Source organism: Nicotiana tabacum, chromosome 1 (genome assembly GCF_000715075.1).
Source record: "Nicotiana tabacum cultivar K326 chromosome 1, ASM71507v2, whole genome shotgun sequence".
In the NCBI taxonomy this organism is placed as follows: Eukaryota; Viridiplantae; Streptophyta; class Magnoliopsida; order Solanales; family Solanaceae; genus Nicotiana; species Nicotiana tabacum.
In genome coordinates this window covers 180,816,972-180,827,285 of record NC_134080.1, presented here as the reverse complement: position 1 = coordinate 180,827,285, position 10,314 = coordinate 180,816,972, and the positions used below count along the sequence as shown (strand labels likewise).

Sequence of the window (10,314 nt, the reverse complement as noted above, 5' to 3'; positions counted from 1 at the left end):
AGTGAAAATTACAAAAGAGAAATAAAAAGGAAAATCTACAAGAAAGAAAAAAATAGCAAAATAAAAATTGAAATCTTGTCCTTGCTAGTGAGTTTGAGTTAAAGTAGTACTTAAAGAAAGAGGGAACATTTAAGGTGATATTGTTTGTGAAATTGAAGTTGGGATTGAAGAATATGCGCTTAAAGTTAATTTTGTGATATGTTAAAGTTCTTAGGAGGGTTAGTCACTTTCCTATATATATCCTACCCGTCCATTAGCCCACATTACAATCATTAAAAATGTCCTAATTGATTTTAGATCGAGCGAGCCAATATTAGAAGAGATTTACATAATGGGCAAGCCTATGGTACCTTTTGCATGCATGTGACGTCTTTGTGAGAGTGAGCGATTTGTTTGATATATGTGAGTCCTTAAACTATATTTCATCATGAGATTCAAATGTGTGGATTCTACTTGTTCTCATTGATTTTATTGTGAGGGTACATGGTTTCACGAGGGATGGTTAACGTTATTATACTTATCCAAAACGTTGGGTGTTAAAGCCATGAGTGCATTGTGATATTGAGTTTGTTTTTGAGGCTACGATTGTTATAAGCATGTTGTCTTTTCTTTGAATATTTTTACAGTTTGGCACAAGTAAAAGGGAAGTGTGTTTAAAATGCCTATGCTAAAGTCTAATTGTTGCTATCGACCATAGTCATTGGTGTAGTGTGCTTCGAATGTGTTAAGTATAAAGTGCTCAAGGATAGTGTAAAGTACTGGTTGACTTGAGGACGAGCAACATTTAAATGTGGGTCGGGTTGTGATGTTTGACTATTATTCTATATTTTAGTACATTACTCGTTGTGTTTTAATAATTAATTATATGAAGTTTGAGCTTAATTGAGTTGTTTTTATATGTTGGATCATTAAAATGCATAAAGAAATAAAATTTGCATGAAAAGATGTTGAAGATGCAAAAAAAAATAGCACGAAAAGGAGAAAATCATAGCAAGGTAAAGGCACCTCACTCCATTCCTGGCCTCGCTTGGCTTATGGCGTGCTACAGACCTGGCCTCGCCTGGCTTATTGTGTGTTATAGACTAGGCCCCACATGGCATAAGGTCTAGTCCCCAAGTTTGCGAATAAATTATTTTCTACTCAATTTCGGACATGGAGACTTCGACCCTAGCCTATAAATACTACCTAAACATGTATAAGAAGGGAGTTGGATGTTTGAGAGGGGAATTCGACCAAGGAAGAGCAGGAGTCATCGTGAGGCCAGATTTCATCTTTCTTCCACTAAACTTAGTAATTTTTCTGTTTCTTTGGATGATATTTTGTTTGGCTACCATGTCTATGTGGAGCTAAACTTCATGTTCTAGGGTTGTGGTTCTTTCATGAATATTGTTATTTGTATATTGATTTTGGTTTCCTAGTTTAACATATTGGTTTATTTATTCAATCCTGCACTTAATTATTTGATTGCTTGATGAGCAATTGAATACTGTCTACAAATCTAGAGTTGAGCTCGAAAGTGGAAATTCTAGATTGCATATAAGATTGAGTAAAGCAAGTTTTTTAACCTGAGCATCGGGGAATGAATTCGAGTTTAGGAAAGACATATGCTAATTTTGTTGCTTGGTTATTATACGAAAATTATAAATGCATTCTTGTTGATTCTAACTCTATAGACATATAGGTGTTAGGTTTGTTTGAATAGGCGAGTAAGAGATCAATAGATTCTTATGAGCAATATTAACCATATCAACCAATAAACCGGATAAATTAATTAGTCAATTCAAGAAAAGAATACAATAGAATTGTTAGATAACCCATAACCCTGGATCGTTTTCATCGCATTGATGACATAAAAATCTGCTCTTCCTTTGTTTAGAATTTACAGTATATTTTTCTTTTCGGTTTTGTAGTTTAGATTCAAATACTTTTGGGTGGGTTTAATCCTTTTTAGATAATTAGGATAGTCTAATTTAGCTAATAGTTAATAACAAATCCTCATAGGGTTCGCAGGGTCGACATCCGACTTCTTGTCATTTTATTACTTGACGCCCGCATATACTTGCGCGTGCGTTTGGCCGCAACACAAAGAGGTCGCCGAATAGAGAAATTATTTAAGTCGAAATGTGCTTAACAACAAAATAAGTTAGATCGAAGCTCTGACTTGAACTTGTGGTACAAAATCCAGCTGACTTGAACAATATTGAGGTGGGTTCGACTTGTAATGAGTTGTCGGAGCCAAAAAACCTGAGTAGTTAATTGAAATAAAAAAGAAATAGACAGTAATTTTATTGCCATTAGAGCCTTCTTGAATCTTGCGGTGGAAGCCATGTCTTCAAAGTGGTCTCAACGGGCCGGGATTCCTTCGTTGTTGTATATATCAGTACTTTATTACTGAAAAGTGTTACAGGTCTTTGGTTTCATATGACTCTATCAGATCATCACCTCTTCAAAAAATTTATAGAAGGTTTTCACTACCTGTTCATCGAGGTTTGACATAGACGTGACCTTTGGAGAAAAAACCTAGACGGTCATATTGCATAAGAAACCTGATCTTCTCGACAAGAATGACTGCACAAAATTTTACAAAGATCAGAAAGTTGAATTGGAGAAGAGAAAGACCAGGTCTGGGGGAGTCGGGCGATGAATAATAGGAGAGAAGCAGGCGATCTGGAATTTTTTTTTTGCAAAAGATATATTCTATACTTCCCATGTGTCGTGTACCGATTTGTTATATTTGCCACAACATCGCATGTAAGAGTCACACATTTTATTTTGCTGAGCGATTGTTAGTTTTGTGTCTAATAGACACATTTCATTTGAGTTTAGGTGTTCAACTGGTAAATCCCTTAGTTTTAAAATAAAATAAAAGGGCAAGTTTAAAGGGCCGCCTGTGTATTCAGCATTTAACCTTTGAGTTGAGAACATTACCCGCATTAATGGTAAACGATAAACTACAATTTTTTTGCCCCAAGAGTTCAAATATCGGCTGTCTAATTATTAGACGGGAGTTAACCTAACACCAATAAAATGAGGGGAAAACAAAGAAGTTATCGTCCACATGGAACTTAATTACAACTTGATAATGCAGTTGTAATAAAAAAGGAGGGCCTCAAAGTAACTTTCATTTGTATTGTTTAGTTGACTAAAATCCATATACAGTACAAGAAATAGATAAGGCATAAGCTCGCTCGCAGTTTTAGATTATTTAATTTAATTATAATTAAAGATGATAAATTTCTCGTTTTATCTCATTCAGCAAAAGCCAATGGTTTGAATCCATGCTTGAGGCTGGCTTCCCAAATCTTGTCAATGTCAATCATCTTGTCTCCACACTCATGTACATCCCATCCTTCTAAGGCATGCACAATTCCAGCCACTCTTGGCGCACTCATTGCTCTTCTTGGTAGCCAATTCTGCCAGTTCCCATACATCAAAATGTCATATATATTTAAATAATAGAGAAAGCAAGCCTGTAAAGCTTTTGAGGGTGATATAGAAGAGAGATTTAAGTTATATACATTGACATTATGAATTTTACTTAATAAATATCAATTCATTTTAATATATTATCGTAAGTAACCTCGCTTATTTCAAAATTTTATAGTATTAGTCCATTTAAATATGTTATAATAAGTAACATGCCTTATATTTTAGAGACATCAACTTTATATATTGAGTAAAACAATGCTTACATCATTAGATTAACTACAGGTAATCTGTCTATAATAATTGTAACTAATTACGTGAAAGATAAGTTGGTTACCTGCTACAACAAGTAAAAGTACATCGATTAATTTTTTAAACTTAAATTCATATATAAAATGTAAATAGAAAGAACACAAAAATTAATCTTCACAAACCTCACAAGCATGCAAATTTTGTAGAGAAGAGGGAGCTAGCATTGCAGGAGGGTGGTGATAGAAACAGTCGTGGCGAGCTTTTTTAGGAGGCAGCTGCGAGAATGGGAAGAAAAGTGTCCCTTTTGCTGCCTTCATTTGTTCTTCCACTGTTAATCCATCTCCAACTACCCATATCTATTAACAACAAGTTAACAACCCTTAATGTGTAAATCGGAAAATATTAAAGTAAAATATTCGTGCTAGTCGTTTTACTCCCACGCCAAAATTAATTAGTTTTCATACTTATAAAGAAGAAGGAGAAGAAAAGGAAACAAGAATTTTGAAAAGAGATATATGCAGAGGGAAATTTTACCTTCTGATCAAATGTCTTTGACAGCACGAAATTACCCTGACAGCTAGTAGCAAGTTTAAGTTTCTCGTAGTCACTTTTGTACATAGTAGCCACCTAATATTAAGAATAATAAGATCGATTAAAAAAAGAAAAAAGCCGAAGAACATTACAATTTAAAAACTCAACTAAAATGTCAGCCTATCATCTCTCCACTATTTAAATATGGTGCGTGTATGACGGATTATAGTTGGTGATTCATCAGTATTATATAGATAAACTTTGGCCGCACTAATGTAATCAGGATTTCAGTTCCTAACCAAGCAAGAATTAGGTTATCCAATTCATGAATGAGGTAATATCAAATAAATTCGTCAAGCAAGAATTGATTAACATTTTATAGATCATAGAACACATAAAGTTTTCACCACATGGCATGACCAGTTGAACGAGAGCCTAAGTGAGTTGGCACAGCCAGTTTGAAGAATGACTATACATGAGAAAATTAGGTAATCATTAATATGAAAATTCTTCTACCAAGAATAATTTAGCCAATTCATGACCGTTTAAGTGAGACGGACCAGCCAATTTAAAAACTAATTATTACAAATGAAAACTATATATCCATTTGAGGAGAATTACAAAGGATAGGCAAACCAGATTTAACAATGTTGGCCTTCGTCAAAATTTGATTGATGATTGCATGTTCCTATTTATTAAATGAAGCAGGCAACCAACCATTGAAGTATATGTTTAGAGAAGCAAATGGAGGGGCAAACCAGTTAACTAAAAATGGATGTAATTAGATGTTTTTAGGAGCCTAATACATTATCTTGCTTCACCTATTTTTGTTGTCTCTATTTTGGTATTGGGAAAATCAAGTTAATATATTGAATTAATTATATGATGATATGTCATGACACGTGGATCAGTAAAAGGATGACAGTTGGCGAAGAATAGATGAAGAGGCACGAGCTTTAACAGACACGGGCAAAGATCCAAGAAAACCAGAAGGAATGGGTGCTCGAACCTCTTGATAATTTGAAGAAACATTGGAAGAATGAACATATATAGCAAAAGAGTATAGATACGTATTATCGATAGTTAATGAGCATTAAATACAGGAAACGTTATAGAATCTATACTGAACAGTTACGATTGCCAATTATAATGTTATATTAAATGTCATTAATTGTCCATAATAACTCCATTATGGAAGGAAAGAAACGTATTACTTAGAAATAGCTATAAAAGGCGAGGAATGAACAATTGTAAAGACACGAAATACTATTGGAATACACTGATTTACTTTGCTTTTTATCCAGCTATTGTTTACATCAATTATTTTTTATTTCTGTTTGAGTATCAGTAACCCGAGTTTTCTAATAACAAGCTTTGATCGAAATTCCTATTTTTTGGTTAAATAATTTTTAGAATGGACAAGCTAGAAACTATGTGTAGAATTGTCCCAATTTGTAATAACTCTTAATATATGTTTCTTAATAAATATCTCTATTACCAATAAAAAAAAAGATATTTTCTTTTTGAGTTTTCTTTTATACATTGATAGAATAAAAAATCACTTAAATTAAACCATAACTTCAGCTATCATTCGTAAGAAGTTGGATTTATTAGCTTAAAGTAAGGCAATTTACCTACTAACAATAATGAATAATTTAAAATACATTAATAGTCTATAAATTCTTTATATATGCTAACAATGTATATAAGGTAAACTTTTCTTTCCTTGATATAATATTAAGATTTTAATGAAGGAAGCAAAGAGCAAATAGTGAAAAGGGTAAGCATACTTGGATGCCCCTTTGACATAGAGAAGAAGCAATAGAAATGGCAACTTTAGTGAGGTTTCCTCTGAGAAGCACTTTTGTTGTTCCTGTAGGGATGCTGTTTAGCACAACAGCAACTGCCAAGCTACTTCCATCCACCACCTTGATCTTGATTTTGGGGTGCCTCTCTATGTAAATTTCTCCATTTCTGTTAAGTTCCTCGCCCTGTAAATTAAGATCATGCTTATTAAGCAAAAAAAAAAAAAAAAAAAAAAAAAAATAGGATAATAAATTCAATCAGAGTTTAACTTCTATGCACTAAATGAGTTTTTGCACTATCATGTCACTTAAAAAATAATAACAAGTAACCATCTAAAGGAGCAACACTCTTGGAAAATAAGGTAGGGTACCTGCTATAATAATAAATTAAAGTACTCAAATAATATAAAAACTCTTTACCTTGTCTGCGTATATAAGTTAAATTCATTGAAGAAATCAACTCGTCAAGCAAATATACCTCTTAAAGAGAAAAAACTAGGTGAACTTTGACTTGCCTGGTTTAGAAGGCCAAGACTTAAGACCTTGGTCCCTTTTTCTTCTGCTTGTAATATAGCATCCTCTATCAAGCTGTTAATAGCTTGTGATTGCCAATTCAACAAGTACTGCCATTAAAAAAATTAGCACTATCTTAGAAGAAATAAAAATAAAACAAACTACAATCTGAAATTGAAAATTATTCCAATGTGTATTATAACCTGTAAATTGTATCTTGGTATGGACCAAGATTGAAATTTAAACTTTTCCAAGTTATTTCTCTCCAAAATGAAAGTGCGTCCATAGATACAGTTGGTGATCATAGTCCACAAAGTGACTGGCCACATGAACCAAATGTACCATTTTTTGTTTTGAGGCATTGAGGCCAATGAGGAAAATCCTAGCCTGAGATGGTAAATGGATTCTGGGGTTGTCAAATGTGTCAAATGCACCACATCTGTTGAATCTTCTTGCCTTTTTAGTGATTTTTCATATAGTGAATCAGTAGACTTGTCCAGGGTCCCATAGATGTAGTCATAGAATGGCATAAAGAGCGAATAATTTGTTCGGAATTGAGTATGGTGCAGGGAGTGAAACCTGATGAATCGATGTTAATGTAATTGTCAATCATAAGATGGACTAGCTAATGTACTAGCTAGCAAACTATGTTGCTCTGATCCTCACTAATGTTGGATCTTTTAAAAATGTATTATAATGGATGATGCAATAATATGTTTGAGGATCGACAAAGCGACATGGTTAGCAAAAAAGTCCAATCAAAACGAGTTTTCATAGAGACCTTAGTTTTGCCATGCCGCAAGCTCACAAGAATATTCATGTGGCACTAGACTTGACCATACACTCAAAGGCGAATTCGAAATTTATACTCAAAAGTTTATGTATTTTTAGAACTATAAGTTTAGAATATAATATTTGATGAAATTTTAATAAATTTTCTCACACACACCATATATATATTTCGTAATTTTTTACTGAATTCAATATATTGCATCAATAGCATATAAGCTTTGTCCGCCTCTGGTTGTGCTGGCGATATGCCAAAATTTATGGAAACTGTGGAATAATATTCGGGTTGAATGAAAAACGACTTACGAGGGCGTATACATCAAGTATTTGAGAGGGGGAAAGATGGAGAAAATCCACTTGGGAATGAACTCAAAGTTGCAGTGCCCCATGTTATTCATGAGATCAATATAAGTAATGTAGCCAAAGAGAGAAGCCAGAGAAGCAGTCCCCGTGAACACTGTTGATAATGTTGGAATACCAAATAGCAGGAAATATGCTATAGTGCTCAGCAAATGGATGAATCACAGCTGAAAACATCAAACAAGAAAAAAGAAACAAATTAACATGAAATAAAAACCCCATTTCAAGAATTTATGCCAGATGTAGTAGGACATATAGGGCGAAAATATTTTTCCGAGAATAAGTCATTTTCTTACATGTGATGGGCTCAGTTACAATAGAAGAGTGATGATGAGAATGATAACGAGAGTAGAGATAATGATGGTGCAAAGATCTGTGGAGCCAATAATAGAGAAATTCAACAGGTCCCGCATGAAGAAATATTGACATGATTACACCGTCTGATCTCCACAATGGCAAGTTTGAAGCTGCTGAAGTCATCGTATTAAACACATAAAGCAAAATCCCGTTCAATATAATCTGATCGTCCCTGCCAGAATATCATCACTTTTCCATGTTAGTTTATACAAATCATTCAATTAAATCCCTAAATATAACATCCATTCCGTATGAGATTAAGTAATTTTTCCTAATCCAAATACAACTTGTAATCTTAAGGGTGTGCTGTGGAAAGTATTTTTCGGAAAATGTTCTCTGTTTTGGTCGCAACAAAATATCACCAAAAGGGGAAAATAGCTTCCGTCGGAAGTCATTTTCCTTCAGAATAATTTAAACTCTTAACTCCATATCAGTGCTTTAACTAACATTTGCATATTATTACCATTCTTTAATATTTACAAGTTTCGCCAAACACTATCCAGGTTACTCATACTATTTTTAATCGCTAATAATTAAAGAAAATCGTTATAAAAGTATTTCAGTACGAATTTTAGATATAGAAATGATTTTAGTGGACTAAAAAAAGTGTCACATATATAAAATGGAACAAAGAAAAACGACCAATTGCTTTCTCTGTCGACTTGATCAAACTCAATGCCTTTGTCAACAATGCGGTTGTTGCCTTTGGCTGTTCGATAACGAGAGAAGCTAATCCACAGCTGGTTGTGAACCATCCTTGAGAGTAGAAAAGGAACTATGAGCAAATTGGTGGAGTCTCTCTCCTCTTGCTCTTTCGTTGCTAAACAATAAAAGCTATGAGCTATCCATGGAGCCAAAATCACGTACTTCAATTAATCATTCCCCATCACAAACAAAGAAGAAATTATACATGTTAATATTCAAATAAATTAATGACAATATATATGATATTGTAATAATAAAAAGTCTATATATTGACATTGTAGATGAATTTGTACCCTATCAACTCATCTAAAACAGATAACTACAGGTAACAATTTCTAAAAAGTGAAATTAATAACTTAAAAACAAGATAAACTACCTGTCACAATATATATTAAAATACAATAAATTAATAGCATGACAGTTTTTATACTACTAATGCATATAAAATGAATCCATTGTCTAATCACCCTTTGAGCCCACAGTGGAGCCAAATCAACAGATTTGGAAAACCTTAAAGAAGTAATGGAAAATTAGCAAGATATGTTGGTGTTGTAATGCCTCGCGCTGGATACTTTTATTGATGTGCGGCACTTTGGAAAAACCGTGCAAATTTGACCGAAACTAATACTCCCTCTGTTTCAATTTATGTGAACCAAATTTTTTTTAGTCTGTGCCAAAAAGAATGAGTCATTTCCTTATTTGGAAATAATTTGCCTTTATGCAACGATTTATAGCCGCACAAAATATATGTGTGTCATTTTACACCACAAGTTCAAAAGTCTTCTTTCCTTTCTTAAACTCCGTGCTCAGTTAAATGTGTTCATATAAATTGAAACGGTGGATGTAATATTACAGTATATTTGGATCAGTTTAGCCCAATAAAGTACAATAGCAGGACAAGTGAAAGAGATTGATGAATGATTGGTACCTTAAAGCTTCCGAGGTGCTTCCAAGGCCAATCAGTGAGAAATCCAGGAGTAGTAGCCATATTTTCTCTGGCTTGCAACTCCTTGTGACTGAAATGGTTAGCTTAATGCAAAATGGGCGAATATATAGACGCGACAAAACTATTTGGTACACTAGGTCTAGGTGTCAGCTTTTCCACAAACTTTGACTAATTGAAGAAAAGGAAAGGAAATCTTTCTTCTCTCAATTTTACCAGTCTTGTGAAACTTCTTAATTCTTACCAATTTTTTTGATATATATATAATAACACCTTATGTGCATATTGAAATATACCTAAAATTGCTAATGTTTTATGATACCATGATTGAATTGTGTGATCAACACTTCTAAAAGTTTAAGCCGGCCGATATAATATATTTTTATTTAGTTAATTATATTTTCAATAGTAATTAATGCAATCAATTACACATCACATGCGGATATTGTTACATTTCAAACAATTACTCCACGTTTACATTAAAACTGTACTGCGACCATTTCTAGATTTGGTTAATGATGCACGTACTAGTTTTATGCCCAAAATTGGGAAGCTTACCAAAATGCAAGAATACAAGCGCTTATCTTATGGTTGATCAACTATAAATTTTCTCATCAAAACCAAGTGAATTTT

The 10,314-nt window shown here is 33.3% G+C and overlaps 1 pseudogene; it reads right to left on the bottom strand.

Annotated features, from left to right (window-relative positions):
• Positions 1-3,109: 3,109 nt before the first annotated feature.
• On the bottom strand, positions 3,110-9,773 carry LOC107801545 (very-long-chain aldehyde decarbonylase CER1-like; annotated as a pseudogene).
• Positions 9,774-10,314: the final 541 nt, after the last annotated feature.